General features: G+C 45.6%; 1 long non-coding RNA gene across 1 annotated transcript; it reads left to right on the forward strand.

Moving 5' to 3' along the window:
• LOC139176456 (uncharacterized) lies at positions 1-8,317 on the forward strand. Its single transcript, XR_011560966.1, has 3 exons — positions 1-329; positions 2,283-2,395; positions 3,134-8,317. It is a non-coding gene; the product is annotated as an uncharacterized lncRNA (long non-coding RNA).
• Positions 8,318-18,559: the final 10,242 nt, after the last annotated feature.

An 18,559-nucleotide genomic window follows, 5' to 3' on the forward strand; every position in this document is an offset into this window, starting at 1 on the left:
ATAAGGCAGAGCATCGCTGTATTCAAACACAATACAATATGGACCTGGTTCCTGTATTTCCAAAACACAAAAGTCAAAGTAAACGTCGAAGAAAAGCTGGCTGATTCATTTGGAACTGTGGGCATCAGGAGCATAAATCCTACAGAATGAATTGGTTTCTTTCAGCAGTCTTTAATCAGGTGACTAGGATTAGAATATATACTCTCCTTCATCATATGCTTTAGACAGTAAGTCATTTTGCCACTGGCATTGACCTGTTCAATCTCCCAGCCCCTTCTTCCTTTGCGGTCATCACCTTTCGTGGAGGGGACACGGCGCCATGGTAACAGGTGAGCGGCTCTCTCCTCCCTTGTACGTAGCAGACATTTTAGTCCACTCGAGGAGCCCTCAAAGCATAGCTTCTTATTCAAATGAGGAAGGATCCCTTCCAGAGGTAGGCTGTGTGTGTCAGCTAAGGGCAGGGATGGGTGTGAGCCCCAGGGGTGTGTCAGGGGGCTGCCTGGGGTGTCTGCCCAGCCCCGCTCCCCTCCACGTGCCACTGGAGCGCACCCCCAGCTGGGCAGGGCCAGCGGCCCGCCGGCTCCTCTGGGTCCAGGCAGCCAGAGAGGCCGGGCTTCGGGAGGGACAGGACAGGGAACCTTCGAGCATCTCACCTGCTCTTCATGGCAGGGGAAGTGCTCGCAGGGCCTGGAGGGGCTGCTCCAAGGCGCTCTGAGCTGTGGGTGGGCAAGGCCCCCTGCAGGGAGACCCAGGGCCACCTTCCCATTGTTCACGGCCCCCGGGGCCTCCGCTTCTCTCTGCTTCTAACTCAGCGGCAAAGTCGTCACGGCTCTGTGGCCCCAAAGTTCACAGCACATGCTTTGCAGCTGCACCACCGCGGAGGCGGGGAGGGGAGGGGAGAAGGGAGGAGGACGGGGGAAGGGAGGAGGAGGGGGGAAGGGAGGAGGAAGGAGAAAGGGAGGAGGAGGGGGGAAGGGAGGAGGAGGGGGGAAGGGAGGAGGAGGGGGGAAGGGAGGAGGAGGGGGGAAGGGAGGAGGAGGGGGGAAGGGAGGAGGAGGGGGGAAGGGAGGAGGAGGGGGAAGGGAGGAGGAGGGGGGAAGGGAGGAGGAGGGGGGAGGGGAAACAGGGGAGCTTTGCAGACTGAGCTCACTTCCACCCACATCAGAGGCAGCAAGGAGGCTGTGGGGAGCTGCACTTGAGCCCTCCATTAGCTGTTTCACATCTTCTAGACCGAAATGCCACTTCCTACGCCATGTGCTGCGGGGGCCACGTGGACGCGGTGCAGAGAGACCTGCCCTGAAAGTGCTCAGGCGGTGGGGAGCCGTCCTTGCTCACCCCGGCCTTCCCAGGGACCTTCTGCAGCAAACAAACTCAGACCCTCTATCTGTCCCGGGATGTCATGGCCCTGGACCTGTTTCACGGGCTTGGAGGAAGAAACAGTAAAGGAAAGACCAAGAAATAAGAGAAAGAAAAGAGAGAGAGAGCATATATCAACCAAAGGCTTGTTAGGGAGGCGATGACATAAAGAACATAAAAAGCAAACAAGAAAAAAGGGAAGTTACCAAATTGTACATTCTTGAGGGAAAATGGAAATGAGTTGGTAGCAGAGAGGAAGAAAAAAGGAAGCATGTATAAGACAAAACAGAAGCTGGGATTGAAGGCCAATGCGGAGATGATTTCAGTTACCCACATGTGCCCGATGGCCTGCTCGTCTGGCTGGTATAAGCCTGGGAGTAGCCTGGGAATTTTCCATGTCACCCCCTCCTGTTGACAGTCTCTGATGCATTGAGGAAGCATCCTGAGAAGCTTTGGCTGCTGGTTCCCACCCTCATCCCTGCAGCCTTGCCTTGGTCCAGGCTCCCATCCTGGTGACATGAGGCTTGTCCCCCAGCCTAAGTATTGACAGACCAGTTTACCAAAAGGAAATGTTAGAAGGCTCTGAAGATTTTTCACTGCCCACTGGCTGAACTCCAAACCGCTGGTGTCACATCCAGAACCCTCCGTTACCCGAGAAGGGCCCATCTCTCCAAACCCCTCCCTGCACACAGCAGCTCTGTGACCTGGAGACCTCTGCAGGTCTTCAAACAAGGAGCTTTGCTGAGAACTGGGGACAGGGCGGGTGTTCCTGCCGCCGCTCCCCGACCCAGCTCCCTCTCTGCTCAGGGCACCTTCTGCCGTCAACTCAGGCATGGTTGTCACTTCCTCCTTCAGGCCGCCGTCGTGTTCCCCTGTTATCATACAACGTTTGAATTATTTGTTATTTCGTGTGTTTTTGCTACTAGACGGTAAGCTGCTGGTGGCGGTGGACATTGTGCCTACCTGTTTTTGTGTTCTTATGGCCTGTCACCGATGCCTGGAATATCCTTGATGTAATTCTGAAAGTATTGCTCAAAGGGTAAATAAATGAATATCCCACTGCCAGAAAGGCTTTTCCCATGTTGTGTCTCAGGGCACCTTCTGTTGCAACTGTCAAAAAAATTGGACTTTAATTAAGGCAAAGAGAGAATTTGGGGGCTAACATAAGCTAGAACACTCAGGAATGTTATTTTGGCTTTGCTGGGTCTCCTTTTTTTCAGCTGTGGTGAACGGGGCTCCTCTCTAGTTGCAGCGTGCAGATGTACCGCACTGGCTTCTCTTGTGGAGCACGGCTCTAGGGCGCCTGGGCTCCACAGTCACGATGTCTGGGCTCTAGAGCACAGGCTCAGTACTTTGGCGCTTGGGCTTCGTTGCTCTGTGGCATGTGAAATCTCCCCGGCTCAGGGGTCGAACCCGTGTCTCCTGCATTGGCAGGTGGATTCTTTACCCCTGAGCCACTAGGGAAACCCCCGAATAGCTTTAAATGTGATGTTTAAATGGAAACTGCTCGTTTTGATAATAGAGTTGTATCTACAGCACCAAGAAAACTACTTACTTTGATCAATACGATCAAAATTGTTGACTCACAGGGCCCAAGAGAAAGGGGGATCTGTGAAGACAGGCTACTGAGATGGTCTCCAAGTTTTCAAAAATAGTCAATGTCGCTTTTCATTGCTGTTTTTGCTATGAGTCATCCCGGTTATCTGTCGCTGCTTAAGGAATGATTCCCAAAATTAGGGCTTAAAATGATTTATTATTATCATGTCTCATGCTCTAGGAACCAAGAACTTGGCAAGAGCACAGCCAGATGACTCATCTTGCCCTGATAGCTGGGGCCTCATCCGGAATAACACACATGTCAAGGACTGGAGCAGCTGAGGGCTGGGTGAGCACCTTTTCTCTCTCCAGTGCAGTCTTGCAGCCTGCTGTGTCATGAACTAAGAACGCCCATGAGCTAAGCACAGTTTTAAAATGTATTAACGTTTTAAAAAGAATCTGAAGAAGAATAAAGCCCCATGAGGTCTGAAAGTTATATGAGATTCAAATCTGTAGCCATAAATAAAGCTTCATTCACACGGCAACACACACTTGTTTACATGTGGTCTACTCTGTGCAACTCTGTATCCTGAAAAATTTGCTGGTGAATGACCTCCACGTGTGGCTAACATGGGCTCATGGCTTCAAGGGTGAGCGTTCAGGAGACAGGACGTGGAAGCTGCGATTTTCCCAAAGTATCTCCTCTTGTTCAAAGCTTGCCAAGGATAGTGTGACCTCCTTCATCTCTCTCACTTGACCTACAGCCTTTTCCCAAAAGAGGAGATTTTTGGAAGGTAGAGGACATTTATTGAATTATTTTTCCCTAAGTCAGTGAACATGTGCGCAATTGCGCTCCACTTGTTAAACCGAAGACATCTCTTTGCCTTGATATCAAGCTTGAGGGGGAAAAAGCTCATTCCATCTTACTTCATCTTCAGTTTGGAAATGAGGATCCAATGGAGAAGTGGAGATTTTAGAATTCTAATTGCTCTCGGTGTTTGGACCCCATCTAATTAACTTGAGAGCTTTGTGTTTCTGGTCTTACCATGGGGCACATTCACGATTCACCCCGTTATTCCCAACAAGGGTGACTGGCTCCTCTTTGATGGAGAAGTCGCTGATGGTTACATAAGTCCCCTCGACTCCTGCTGCGTGCCAGATCACGGCGAGATGGGGTTGGAGTTTTATTACCTGGTCACCCTTTCGCGTGTTCAGAGTGGAGGGTGGAGTCTCAGTGTGGTTCTACAAAGTGCGAAGGTGACTTCCTTGGGCAGTTTTCCCAAAACACAATACTTCTCCCCAAAGAAACAAAGGTCAAAATCCTGCAACCATCTGTCCATCTGAGCCAACTGATTACGTATGAAAGCGAAGTCCATTGACTTCAAGTCACAAGTGCCCCCAGCAGGCCTGGTGGCAGATTCCTTCAGGTCAGTGATTCTCAAACACTTGAACCGGGTTATTAAATTGTTAATAAGAGATTAGAAAAGATGTGCTTGCAGATTTTTGAAACTCACGTTTACACAGTTACAGCTTATTTTGGAAATCGGACTAAAAGCTCATTTGGAAAAAGCATTTTCAGTTTTGCCCCTTCTTGCCACTGTTGTGTGTGTGTGTTGCTCAGTCACGTCAACTCTTCATGACCCGGGGACTGTAGCCCCCAGGCTCCTCTGTCCATGGGATTCTCCATGCAAGGATACTGGAGTGGGTTGCCAGATCCAGGGGATCGTCCCAACCCGGGCATCGAACCCGAGCCTCCCACATTGCAGGCAGATTCTTTACCATCTGAGCTACCAGGGAAGCCCTTGCAACTATTAAGTTTCATTAAAAACTACATTAAACTTTTCCCAAATGGCATGATGATGGATTTAAGCCTCTAAATTAGAGCTAAAGGCAATTTGTTATTATCTTATCACATTATCTACGGAAGCTAATATGTGACATAATATTATAGGTAGAAAATGATGGAGTTTTGCCCTTAAGTAAAAAAAAAAGAGTGGTTAACTGAGAGCAAGTAAGTGGTCAGAGAACAAATAAATGGGAAGCTCAAGAATAGCAACAAGTTCTCCGTTGGATCAATGCAGATCCCAGGCTGTGTTCTCCAAGGAACTGACGTTTCATACACAGGCCATGGTGCCAGAGGCTCAACATTCATTTCATTTAGTTCATGTTCCAATTCAGTAAAGTAGTGTCTACCATTTTATACCGAGAAAGCCGTGCTAAGAAAAAGCACCATTACGTGTAGATAGCAAAGTAACTTTTACACAAAGTTCTCCAAACTTGGTGGCAGCTATTACGTTTTTAGGAAAGAAAGCTTACTCCAAAGTGCAAGCTGTCAATATATTATGCTGTCTCTAACAAAATTATATGTGTTAAGGTTTCCTCACGTGGGAAAAATAAACACACATCTTCCACTTACTCATTTAATCCTCTTCTTGTTCATGTATACCACCACACCCTCCCTCACGGACATGAACTGCACACTTTCCAGAAGACAGGCACTGGGCTTCCCTGGAGGGCCAGTGGTGAGATTCTGCATCTCCAATGCAGGAGATGTGGGTTCGATCCCGGTTGGTGATCTAGGGTCCCTCATGCCGTGTGGTGAGGCCAGGAAAATAAAGAGTAGGTGCTGTGCCTGGCACCAGTGATTCAGTGGTGGGCAAGGTGAGCAGACCACCGCCCTTATGGGGTTTACATCCAAGTGGGGAACATGGATGAAATCCCAATTATTGAAAGACGTTACAAAGGGAAAGACAGAGGGGCTGAAATAGAGGAGAGAAGCAGAGTTGGGGTCTTCTTTAGGAAGGATGGTTTGGAAAGGCCTTTCTGATAGTCAAGCCATGATGTGAAACGAAGTATAGTGGTTGATGAACGAGTTGGAAAAGAAGTTCCAGACGTGAGGCAGAATGAGAGAAGATAGTTTATTAGAGTGGGAGACGCTGTTAGAACAGCAGCAGGCTCAAGGGAGAGCCAAGCCCTTTAGCAGGCTAGTAGCCAATTCTTAAACAGCCTCAAGACACAGAAGAATTGATGTTTTTGAACTATGTTGGTGTTGGAGAAGACTCTTGAGAGTCCCTTGGACTACAAGGAGATCAAACCAGTCAACCCCAAAGGAAATCAGTCCTGAATATTCATTGGAAGGACTGATGCTGAAGCTGAAGCTCCAATACTTGGGCCACCTGATGCGAAGAACTGACTCATTGGAAAAGACCCTGATGCTGGGAAAGATTGAGGGCAGGAGGAGAAGGGGATGACAGAGGATGAGATGGCTGGATGGCATCACCGACTCGATGGACATGAGTCTGAGCAAGCTCTGGGACTGGTGGTGGACGGGGAGGCCTGGCGTGCTGCAGTCCACGGGGTCACAGAGAGTCGGACACCACTGAGCGACTGAACTGACTAATCAAGAAGACACAGACAATTCCTATTGGAAGGGTGGCATTAGGTGATTGATTGGGATGTCATAGGGTGGGTAATAGGTGGATATTTTACCTGATATGGGGTCAGGGAACTGACCGGTTTAGATCCTGAGGCTCATGGAAACAGTCACTATGGGGCTTGGTCAGTTCCAGAGATTTTTTTTTTTATCCTCTGACCTTGGTACAGGGTTCCAGAAGAAAGATTTGGTGATGGGAAGTAGGAGGGAAGGAGTGTAGTTCAAGTTAACCGCATACGTCATGGCCAACGTAAGGGGAGAACAAACACGGAAGCGTGGGACAAACAGTCCACGGGATTAAGTGTGAGACCCAGGCTGGAATTTTCAGGACTTTGTGGGCTCTCCTAAGGGGTTTGAATTTTATTTGAATTGCAAACAGGACCTTTAAGCAGATTGTATGCAAGGACCTATCGCGGGCTTATTTACATTTTAAGAGATTCTCTTGCTGCCCTTGTGGAGGATGGGTTTGAGCAAAGAGTGGAAGCTGAGAGCTGGGTTAGGAGACCTTGCAAGTTCTCCAGGAGAAAACTGGTGTCATACCGACACGGCAGTGGCGCCAGTGGGAAGAAGGACATGAGAGGAATGCACGTTTTAGACCCAGGATTGAGAAAACTTACTTCTGGACTGGACTTGGCCATTTGAGATGAGCATGGAAAGTGAGGCTGATCTCCAGGTACCTGGCCTGAGTAGCTGGGTAGGTTGCGGTGCCCTTCACTGGGGCAGGGCTGTACATGGGACAGGAGGGTGGGATATGGGGGGAGCATGGAGAGTTCAGGGTACTCGTGTCTGTTGGTGGAGCACAGTCCTGTCATATTAAGCAGTAGAAATGGGCACAGAGGTAAAGTTTGGGTCTCGGGTAGAAAATACGGATGAAGATTTGAATCAGTGGACGTCCATGGCATTTTAATTCACAGGAGTCAATCTGACTGTCTTGGGAGAAAGTGTGGGGGAGGAGCAGGGCCATGAACTGCAGTGGTTAGCAGGTGGATAGAAGAGACTGGACATCAAACCCCGGAAAAATTGCGTTATATGCGTGTCTGCACTGTTTACTACTTCTGAGAGACACGAAGGTAGGTTTGATTGGAAACGTTTCCTGATTCTGGGATTTTTCCATTTGAGTTGCATAGAATTATATGAGCTTGCATATAAAATCCTTTAGTGTAGAATTGTGGAAGATTGGGTGGGGTTCAAGTGTTCAGGACTTGGGTTCAAATTTAAGTTCTGTCTCTTACAGTGTTAATAAACTGGGGGAAGTTTCTTTACTAATCTGAGCCTGAGAACGTGCTGACATATACTACTTGCCTCATGCTGGTGCTCTGACCCTGTGAGAAAATTCATGTTAATGTGAGAATAGTTTTTGATGAATGTATTATGCTATTACTGCTATCAGTAGTGCTAAGAGAAAACGTAACGAATTAAAGATGACTCTCCCTTCTTGGCTCTTTAAACATAATCTTGTTCCATAAAATTGTCCAGGTTCATGGCATTTTCCCATTTTCACTCCAGTTCATTCCCTACTGTGCTGCCTTTCTTATCTTGCTTAATTTACGATGAATTTTTTTTTTTTTGCTGTGAAAATTTACTACCTTAAATAATAAAGTGAAGGTCACTCTGTTGTGTCCAACTGTTTGGGACCCGATGGACTGTAGCCTGCCAGGCTCCTCTGTCCATGGAATTCTCTAAGGCAAGAATACTAAAGTGGGTTACCACTCCCTTCTTCAAGGGATCTTCCCAGCCCAGGGATCAAACCCAGGTATCCCACATTGTAGGCGGTTTCTTTACCATCTGAGCCACCAGGGAAGTCCAAGAATACTGGAGTGGTTGCCTATTCCTTCTGCAGGGAATCTTCCCAACCCTGGAATCAGTCCGGGGTCTCCTGCATTACAGGCAGATTCTTTACCAGCTGAGCCACCAGGGAAGCCCCCTACATAGTAAATATACTTTCAATTCATAAAAAAAGAAATATAGTGTCGAGGTTATCTGACAGGTGATAAGGGGTCACAAATGCTATGCTTCTCCTATAAGACAAGTAACATTTTTTTTAAATTAATTTTATATTGGAGTATAGTTGCTTTACAATGTTGTGTTAGATTCTGCTGTGCTGCAAAGTGAATCAGCTATAAGTATACATATATCACCTAGTTTTTGAATTTCCTTCCTTTTTAGGACATTGCAGAGCACTGAGTGGAGTCCCCTGTGCTGTATGCTAGGTTCTCCTTAGTTAGCTAATAAATAACTTTTTACAGATGATATACCTTTGGCAGCCACAAAACCCAATGCTTGACAATCATCTAAAGAAAACAAAGACAATTTTTAAGATCTAAGCATGTCCTGAAGATTTGAAAAGTCTTAAATCCTTAAAAAAAAAAATCGAACGCACACGTGTACACACACATATGTTTGCTCACGTTTAAGTCACACAGCATCTTATGTTAGAGTTGCTGTGCATTTGTCCTCCCTGGCTGGAACTCCTGCAGTGTTTAGCTTGAAAGTGTGTCAGTTGCTCAGTCATGTCTGACTCTTTGCAACCCTAAGCACTGTAGCCCACCAGATTCCTCTGTCCATGGGATTTCCCAGGCAAGAATACTAGAGTGGGTTGCCATGCCCTTTTCCAGGGGATCTTCCTGACCCAGGGATTGAACCTGGGTCTCCTTCATTGCCGGCAGATTCTTTACCGCCTGAGCCACCAGGGAAGCCCGAACTCCTCTAGGGCGTGGATAATATCTTACTCACTTTTATTTGCACTGTACTCTACACACAGCAGTATGTTTTATTTTTTTCAACACTCTCTTATCAACATTTTTTTCCCTTATCTAAACCTAAGGTATTTTTGGAGAAACTCTAGCTGTCCTCCCAAACTTATATGTGCTCTCTTTCCCATAGTATAGAATTGTTGCCTGCAGTTGGAGACTACATTTTCCCATTGCCCTTCCCCAACCGTATCTGGCTCTGACAACATTACAAATCATGGTCAGTGGAGTGGGTGGCAAAGTGTGATTTCCAGGCCAAGACCTCAAAGCCCTGTGTATGACGTATCCACGCTGTCTTTACCCTTCTGCCACCGAACGCCAGCAACTCCAAGGCCAGGGAAGTGTGAAGCGGCAAGACGGAAAGGATCTAGTCCCTGAAGCACCGTGTGGGGAAGATCGACTTCCAACCTGGGGACACTGGACGTGAACCATCCTGTGAGGCAGAACTAAGCTTTCACCGTGTTTGAAAAAGCCTTTATAGATTTGAGGTCTCTTTGATCCAGCAGGAGGAATTAACCCTAACTAATGGGGTACTAGTGACTCAGATGGTACAGCGTCTGTCTGCAGTGCAGGAGACCCGGGTTCCATTCCTGGGTTGGAAAGATCCCCTGGAGAAGGAAATGGCAGCCCACTCTAGTATTCTTGCTGGAAAATCCCATGGACTGCGGAGCCTGGTAGGCTACTGTTCGTGGGGTCACAAAGAGTTGGACACGACTGAGCGAGACTTCACTTTCACTTTAACGGAGTGCTTATTACTGTTAAAAGGACTTCCGTGAAAACACAGCTACAACTTTTGGAAGATGATTTTGGTTTTACATGCTCTTTTGTTTCTTCCTGGATACAGAGCATAAAATGAACTTGTCTTGGTAAACAGGAAGAATAAGGTGCCCTACTCAGCAAGCACAGATCTTCCTCCACTTGTGATGGGCTTACGTCCTGATAAGCTCACTGTAAGTTGAAAATTTCACAAGTCAAAATGCGTTTCGTACATCAAACCTACTGAACATCGTAGCTTAGACTAGCCTGCCTCTGCTGTGCTCAGAACACTTGCATTCTGGCCTGCAGCTGGACAAGGTGATCTAACACAAAACCTAGTTTATAGTGAGGTGTTGAACGTCTCCTGTAATTGACTGGATACTGTTCTGAAAGTGAAAAGCAGAATGGTTGTGAGTGTATGACTTGTTTACCTTCGTGATCTCATGGCTGAATTGGAGCTAACGTTGCCACAGCCCAGCCTTCAGAGAGAGTATTGTATAATGTATCGTTGGCCTGGGAAAAGATCAAAATTCAATATCTGAAGTATGATTTCTAATGAATGCATATCATTTTTGCACCATCATAAGATCAAAAAAATGGTCAAGTCAAACCATCATGAGTTGGGGACTGTCTGTACAGCAGATATGATTCTGTGACTTTAATTCAGGTATCCTCAGGTTGTCACACTTTTTTATTTTTCTGTAACTCAAATCTAACCTGTTACCCACTTTATACCAGGAAGGGTGGAAACTTGAATCCTCACCTCAGGGCTGCACTGAAGTCCTGAGAGTCTTAGGCCATCCAGAAACATCAGGAAGGACTTGTGTGTTTATTTATTTATTCATTTAACAAGTAATGAGCGCTCACCTCTGCCCACGCGCTGGGGGTGCAAACCGCATGGGACATTTGGCTTGGTGGTGGAGAAAGAAATTAACCAAACAATTACCCAAACAGTATGACTGTGAAGATGAAATAAACGCTGGGATGGTAATGGTAGGTTATTTGGTCTAATCAGAGACGTAAAGGAATGCTCGCCAAGATAGGGGTGCCTGGTCCTACCTGTAGGATTCAGAGTGTTGACAGGTGGAGAAGAGGACATTAGATGTAAAATCTCTTACCTGGGAGAAACTATGGTAAACAGGAAGGTGTGAGCCAACGTCTGTACCACTGGGGTGAAGAGATGGTGAAAAATTGGGTTGTAGAAGAAGCAGAAATTTGGGTCATGCAAAGCCACTGAAGGTCCTCTTAAGCATTTTTCTTTTAACCCTAAATTCTGTGAAAAATATTGACAGGATGAAGGGCTGGTGCCTAAGATATAATTTCATTTCGAAAAGACCTCGCTGATTACAGAGTGGAGAATGAATTGGGGAGTAGGAAATGTTGTTAGAGCAGAAACAGGCAGAGCTGTGAAGAGCTCATCTTAATTGCATCTTCACGAGGTGGAGGTCCCCTGGCTGGTGAGGTTGATGGAGAGAAATGGAAGATACACTTAGGAGATCACATGGAGAGGAGTTAGTGATGGACTGGAGGAAGTGAGTTTCAGGAATGACACCGAGGTTTCTATTTTCACAGCAGGATGGCTGGGAGTGCCACAGGCCGAGGTGGGAAGCTCTAGCACAGAAGCAAGTTTCGGGGAGAACGGCTGTGAGTTTGCTGCCTGCTGTCTCCCGCAGATGATCCCCGACGATCCACTCGGTCAGTTTTCTGAGCCTGTCAGGCGCCTTACTGTACTGGCTGGCTGTCCTGCCAGAGTCCTCATCATTCTGCTAGGATCTCTCAGTGGCGTGTTAGGACACAGCCCTGCTCCAGTGACATGGGTGAGCGTGAAGCAGACAGAAGTCAGAGGAAGGGATCGACCGAGGCCGGCCCGCAGGGAAAGCTGGCCTGGGTCTCTTACACACCGGCTCACAAAGTCACACCGCCCACCCTTGTCTCTCCTTCGTCCGCAGAGAAAGCTGGCTTCTCAGAAATCACGTTTGCACTAGGAAGCAGCGTGCACAACTCAGTGACCCAAGTGGCAGGTTTTCTCACCCGTCTAGTTCTCAGAAGCAGCACCCGCGACGCGTCGAGTTAGGCAGGCTTGCAGCCACCTAGCTTTCAGTTCATCGGTTTGCAAGAAACACATGGGATTTAGGAATCTGCAGCACTGCCCTGGTTCCTCCCGATCAACGTGCCCCGGAGGACACTTGGCGTGAAGCAGTCCAGGCGCTGGTGTTGCACGAGTGTGCCTAGTGCTCAGGGCTGTGGGGAGAGGGCTGGACCAGAGGGCTCCTCGGAGGAGGCAGCCTCGGGCTCCTCAGAGGAGGCGGCCTCGGGCGTCTCCACCACTGGGCCTTATTCGAGCAAATAAAATGTTATTTGAAAAATTATGTTTTCCAAATTAAAAAAAAAATCATACAGGAGTTCATCACCCTCAAAACAGAATGTGATGAGATGTGCCTGGCTGTCCAATGGTTAAGACTCTGTGCTTCTACTGCAGGGGGCACAGGTTCGATTCCTGGTTATGAAACTAAGATCCCCAACGCTGGACACCTTGGCCAAAAAAAAAAAAAAAAACAAAACGTGTTATATCTCACATTATCAACCTAAGGGCATCTTCGAAATCATGTCCAACTGAAACCAGCACAATCAAAGCTTACATGTCAAATTTAAATAAATGAGAATGGAGAATGAATCTTTTTTAATTAATTAATGTTTATTAGCGTGTAGCTGATATACAATGTTGTGTTAGTTTCAGGTATGTAGCAAAGTGATTCAAGTATACATGTGTGTGTGTGTGTGCACGTGTGTGTGTGCTTGCTTAGTTGTGTCCAACTCCTCGTGCCCCTGTGGATTGTAGCCCGCCAGGCGCCTCTATCCATGGGATTTCCCAGGCCAGAATACTAGCGTGGTTGCTATTCCCTTCTCCAGCAGATCTTCTTGACCCAAGGATCAAGCGCCTATCTTTTGTGTATCCTCTATTGGCAGGCAGGCTCTTTACCACTGTGCCGCCTGGGAAGACTGATATATACAGCTAGACACATACTGGTTATCAGACTCTTTTCCCCTCCAGGCTATTGCAATACACTGAGTACAGTTTCCTGCGTTGTTTTCTTCTATAATGTGTTTTACAAGTTGGCCAAAGCAGTATGCAACGGCTTTATGAGGCTGAGGGCATGCTAAAGTGAGACTTCCAGGAGACTGAAGTTCTAGGAGCACATTACACCAAATGTGCATTGCTCTCACGTTCTTGGCCTTGGTTCTATGTAATTTAGCTTCACGGGGTCCGATCCATCGCCACTCTAACCCTATTCCCCTCGTGATTCTGTGTGACAAGCTTGGAACATTGGCATGTCCATATTTTTGACATTTTGAGATTTACTGTGAACTTTTTGATGGAACTTTTTTGTTTTTTTTTTTAATCATTGATTATTTATGTGGACTAATGCTGGATTCATAAATTTTGAAACTTGTGTTTTTGCAACATTTATAGCTTTGTCTACTGATTTATTTTTTGATACTATCCTACTGCTCCACAGGGCTGTCAAACCACTGTGTGATTAAAATATGGACTTTAAAAATTTTTCCGTCTTATGTTGGAGTATACTTGATTAATAATGTGTTAATTTCAAGTGATTCAGTTAATTTCACTTTAATTCAGTTAATTCAAGTTAATTTCAGTAATTTCAAGTGATTCATAGAAGTATCCATTCTTTTTCAAATTCTTTTCCCCTTTAAGTATTACAGAATATTGAGCCAAATTCCTTGTGCTATACAGTAGGTACTTGTTGGTAATCTGTTTTAAATGCAGCATGAACTTCTAGAAATTTTTTGGTGAAAATGTAAGTAAAATGCAGATGACTATGTAACAATATTTTCTAACTGTAAGAGCTACTAAGCTATTAAGCTGGTGATAAGGAGTTTGAGCATGGTACGACACGTGATGGGAAAAGTCCCGCAAAGGAAAACCCGTGGGCGCAAGGGGGCAGGACCCCAGCTGTGTGGATATGGTATGGGGGGGGCGTCAGTGGCAGCTCAGATGGAGCCGAGTGTGCAGCATCTTTTGTGTTTTTATTTTCTATCTTGTTGAAAAAGTCAGGACACTTAGGGTTGTAAAAACTGTGTGTTAGTCACTCAGTCGTGTCTGACTCTTTGTGACTCCACCAGTGTCCTCCATAGGATTCTCCAGGCAAGAATACTGGGGTGGGTTGCCATTTCCTTCTCATGGGGGTCTTCCTGACCCAGGGATGGAACCCGAGTCTCCTGGTTTGTAGGCAGACTCTTTACTGTCTGAGCCTCCGGGAAACTAAAGCAGTGGAGGGAGCATTCAGTACAAGGCTTGAGTGAACATGTTAGGTTACAGTTGAGGCGTACACAGTAGGGTGTGCAGAGTCCTCTCTTTTACACCATCATGATTCCAGCATTTTACTCCCCACAGCATTTGGAAGCCAATCCGTCTCCTCTACTATGTTTGCCAGGTATTGTATTATGCATCTAGTTGGGTAATTGAAATAGCCCAGAAAAGGAAGCCATCCATTGCCAGGAGCCCGTGCAGTAAGAGATGGAGAGAGAGAGACAGACAGACGCACAGATAGAGAGAGAGAAATAGCATCCTGAATCCTTGAAAGGAACCAAACAATGTTAAACGTGGCTTGTCATCAGTCATATTACTGAAGCAGAGCGCTCATACCCAGGCTCAGACCTTATAGAATAAGGACAACGTGGGATCCATAGACCACCTGGCCAGAGTGGAATGTTCTCTGAATTTGTGAAAAGCTACAAGACCTTCTTATTGAGGTAGATTTGGAAATCTGTCAGAACTCACTGCCTGGATCATATATATATATATTTTTAATACATTACTGGTTTACTAAACAGTCTGAGCTCATTAAAATAATTGTATACCCCTCTGCCGTGGGTTATCTCTTTCAGTGTATTTCATTGATTCTGAGACACATATCTTATAAAGCACTTTGATCTGGCTGAAATCAGAATGCATCTTGCCATCCACAGTGTCTTTAAACCAATTAAAGAAAGCATATTGAATCTTCATTATCCATCTCTTAACATTATATAGGGAAGGTACCCCAACTGCTTAGCTACATTGGGGTAAAAAAGAGGTCCATCCAGCTGAGCCGAACGATTGAACCTCAGTCAGCGTAGCTCTTTCACCTCCTCTCCTGAGTCCATAGGACGTTGTCCGGAGGAGGTGTAGAAGGTTCTGGAGAGGTGAGGTCCTCGGGCTGTTCCCCCTCCCTCCTCTGGGGTTCTCCTCTTTTGGTTGGGGCTGGAAGGAGGGACAGGATGCATGTTCTATTGTGTATGCTTCCAAGTGTAACCTCGTGTGTTCACACCATTAATGGAATGCTTGTTTCGTTAATTCAGTTCTCATAGCAACACTAAGGTAGAATTAATAGCTCCATATTAAGGAGATCAAGTAGTTTCTTGAACTAGGAGTTTACCCTGTTTCTTGGCCACTAGGCAGAATCTTTTCTTTTGCATATCAGTATTGAATGTTTTGCATCAGTTGGCAGTGATGTTTGCGGATCCATGGGTCAGGTTACCGAGAATCGCCTGGAGAGCTAGGGTTCCGAGGTCCAGGAAGAGTGAAGCGGGCCTGGCCTGAGCTTGCTGGCCTGAGCTTGTCCTGTGGCAGGGGCAGGAAGGACCTCTCATGACAGTTGCTACGGATGAGCCAGTGAGGGTCAGGGAATGTGTTTTGGAAGCTGGCCGGAGACAAGGGTTGGCGGAGAGGCTAACAGCTCGATGCTGCTGTGTCACGTGAGATGAGGACAGGGAAGTGAGTGCAGGGATCAGATCTTGGATGCAGGGATCATCAGCAAGGAGGCTTGGGAACAGTTCACACACCCCAACAGCTCCTGTGTCTCTCAAGATACAGTGATAAGTGGCTTAGAACCTACGAGGTTTGGCAGGATTTGACTATCACCTCCTTCTGAGTCAGATAGTTTTTTTCTTTTTCATGTCTGGCTTAAAAATTTTTTTTTAATTAATATTAAAAAATAAAACTTTTGGCATGGCATGTGGGATCTTAGTTCTCTGCTGAGGTACTGAACTTGTGTCCCCAGCGATGGATGGCGGAGTCTTAACCACTGGACCACCAGGGAAGTCGAGGAGAACACTTGAACTGTATACTATTTACCCACTGCTGTCTTTCTATATGAGGCCCTATTTCTTTATACCTTTCTAATATCCCTTATTGGAGAAGGCAATGGCACCCCACTCCGGTACTCTTGCCTGGAAAATCCCATGGACGGAGGAGCCTGGTAGGCTGCAGTCCTTGGGGTCGCTAAGGGTCTGACACAACTGAGCGACTTGACTTTCACTTTTCACTTTCATGCATTGGAGAAGGAAATGGCAACTCACTCCAGTGTTCTTGCCTGGAGAATCCCAGGGACAAGAGAGCCTGGTGGGCTGCCGTCTATGGGGTTGCACAGAGTTGGACACGACTGACGTGACTTAGCAGCAGCAGCAGTATCCCTTATACATTTTGCTACCCCAAAGTCTACTGTTTCTTGTTGACATTAAACTCAATTTTAACACTTTAAAATAAAAACACCATCCAACTCATTTGTTTCTAATTAACCTCAGTGTTGCTTGGGTGGATTCTCTCTGCCCACTTGCCTGAAATGAAATTAAATCTCCGCATTTCTTGCTATTCCTTCAAAGCTGTAATCTGCAAAGCCCTTTTAAAAATGTCTCTTAAAGGCTTCTAATCCCCTCTCTTCAGTTTATTCAAAGTATAGTGTCTTAACTCCCTTTTAAATGGCATGTCACACAGTTTTTTCATGGCTTGTTTACCAAATATCCTACCATAAGAGTGAGCTAACAGAACACAGATATTTGTTTAAAGATACTCACAGCTAATCCCCAGATAGATTTCCATTGAAAATGTGTTTTAAGAAACAGGTTGAGGTGAGAAGAACTAAAATTCGTGACCTCTGACACAGATCAATGTTTTCTGTAGGCCTAACTCCTAAACAATAGTGCTGACATGCACGGACACTTAATTTAAAAACGCGTTTGTAAAAAGAGAATAGTATCATCTGTATGCCATCAATTTCTATCTTTCTGAGATTAAAAATTAGAAAAGTACAAAGTAAAAAAGATTGGAGAAGGAGATGAGAAAATGAAAAAAAAATAGTGAAGCAAATAAGGAAAGTAAGATGAAACTTGAGGTTGGGTTCAAAACGTAGCTTGCTTACATCCCAGCTGTGAGACTTCAGACAAATCACCTAAGCTCTCTGAACTTTACAGATAAGATGAAGAATTATGTATCTCTTTATCTCCAAGTTTGTTGTACAAATTGTATTATATGATTAAAGGGCTAAGCATTTTCCTGGATGTGCTAAGAGTACAGTAGTGTTAGCTACTATAACAACCATCATTTAAAATCATAATAATAACAAGAATCTCATTAGAATGTTACTTACTAATCAGAAATTAAGGGGTGGAATTATTTTCATTTGTACCAAGTGGGAGGGTATGTACAAATTGGGTTCTGAAGTTCCTAGCAGCTAAAGTAAGAGAAAAACAAATAAGTATGCAAACATCAAAAGGTTTATACACAACAACATTGGAATCCTGCTCAAGCACTTCCTAGCCAGATCATTGCAAGGGCTCTGTCTGCAGGTCCCTTCCGCCTGATCTGTAGTTCAGAGCATGATGCCTGGTCTATGTGTGCAGTAGGGGATTTTATTAATGCATGCCTGCAGGTTCTGTGATGATGAGACCAGTTCACTCCATTGTATCGCTGACTTCTTAAAAAATGTCTGTTATTTATCGGTTTATCTGACTTTGCTGGGTCCTCATTGCGGCACAGGGGTTCTTTTGTTGCAGAGTGCAGGATGTTTCAGTTGCAGCACTTGGGGTCTAGTTCCCTGACCAGGGATTGAACGCGGGCCCCCTGCGTTGGGAGCTCGGAGTCTTAGCCACTGAACCACCAGGGCAGTCCTGTACTGCTGATGTCATAGAGGCTTCCTTCTCGCACGCATTTTCCTAATTAATGGACTTACTGAGAACACCATCAAAATCACAAAGGATGTTGTGTATTTATTTGCAGTCATTTAATCAGAAAGGTTGAGATAGTATGACTGAGGGGGAATAAAAGGTTAACTTTTGTAAAAAAACAGCTATTGATTGAATGTCTCTTTTTTCCCTCATCAGCAACACCAAGAATATCTCAGGTCACAGAGGCTCTCCTTTATTGAAGCATGATTTACTGCAGGAGAAGTGAGTTTCTGATTCCATTCCCAGCCCTGAAAGAATATCTGTGAAAGATTTGGGGCAAGCTATTAAGCTTTCTGAAAGTGCTTTGCATAGAGAGTGGCTGGATACTCGAACTGTCATATTGCTGGGTTCTGAATGCCCTAATGGTACAAGATTCTGGTTGTTGAAAATAACCAGAGAGGTAGTTGCTTTTTCATTCATTTGGTCATTTTAAGACAAATACAGTTTTTTTTTTTCTTCATTAATTCAATTAGCATATCATCTTGCCAGTCCTTATTTTTGTTATACCCATGCTGACTGTTTTATCATTGTTTAGGTAAGAATGTTATGGATTTTTGAGGGTGGGGCATGTCATTTTCTAGTTATCGTGAATACTTCATGGGAGTATTGTTTGGATATGAAAAATGCATCTTTCTCGGGGAAAATCTTTTGAGAGGCCTAGTAACTCAGTCTAATTACTTAAAGTAAGGAAGTAAGAGGCCTTGGCAGTGACTTTGAACAA

This window comes from Bos indicus, chromosome 16 (genome assembly GCF_029378745.1).
Source record: "Bos indicus isolate NIAB-ARS_2022 breed Sahiwal x Tharparkar chromosome 16, NIAB-ARS_B.indTharparkar_mat_pri_1.0, whole genome shotgun sequence".
NCBI classification, from domain to species: Eukaryota; Metazoa; Chordata; class Mammalia; order Artiodactyla; family Bovidae; genus Bos; species Bos indicus.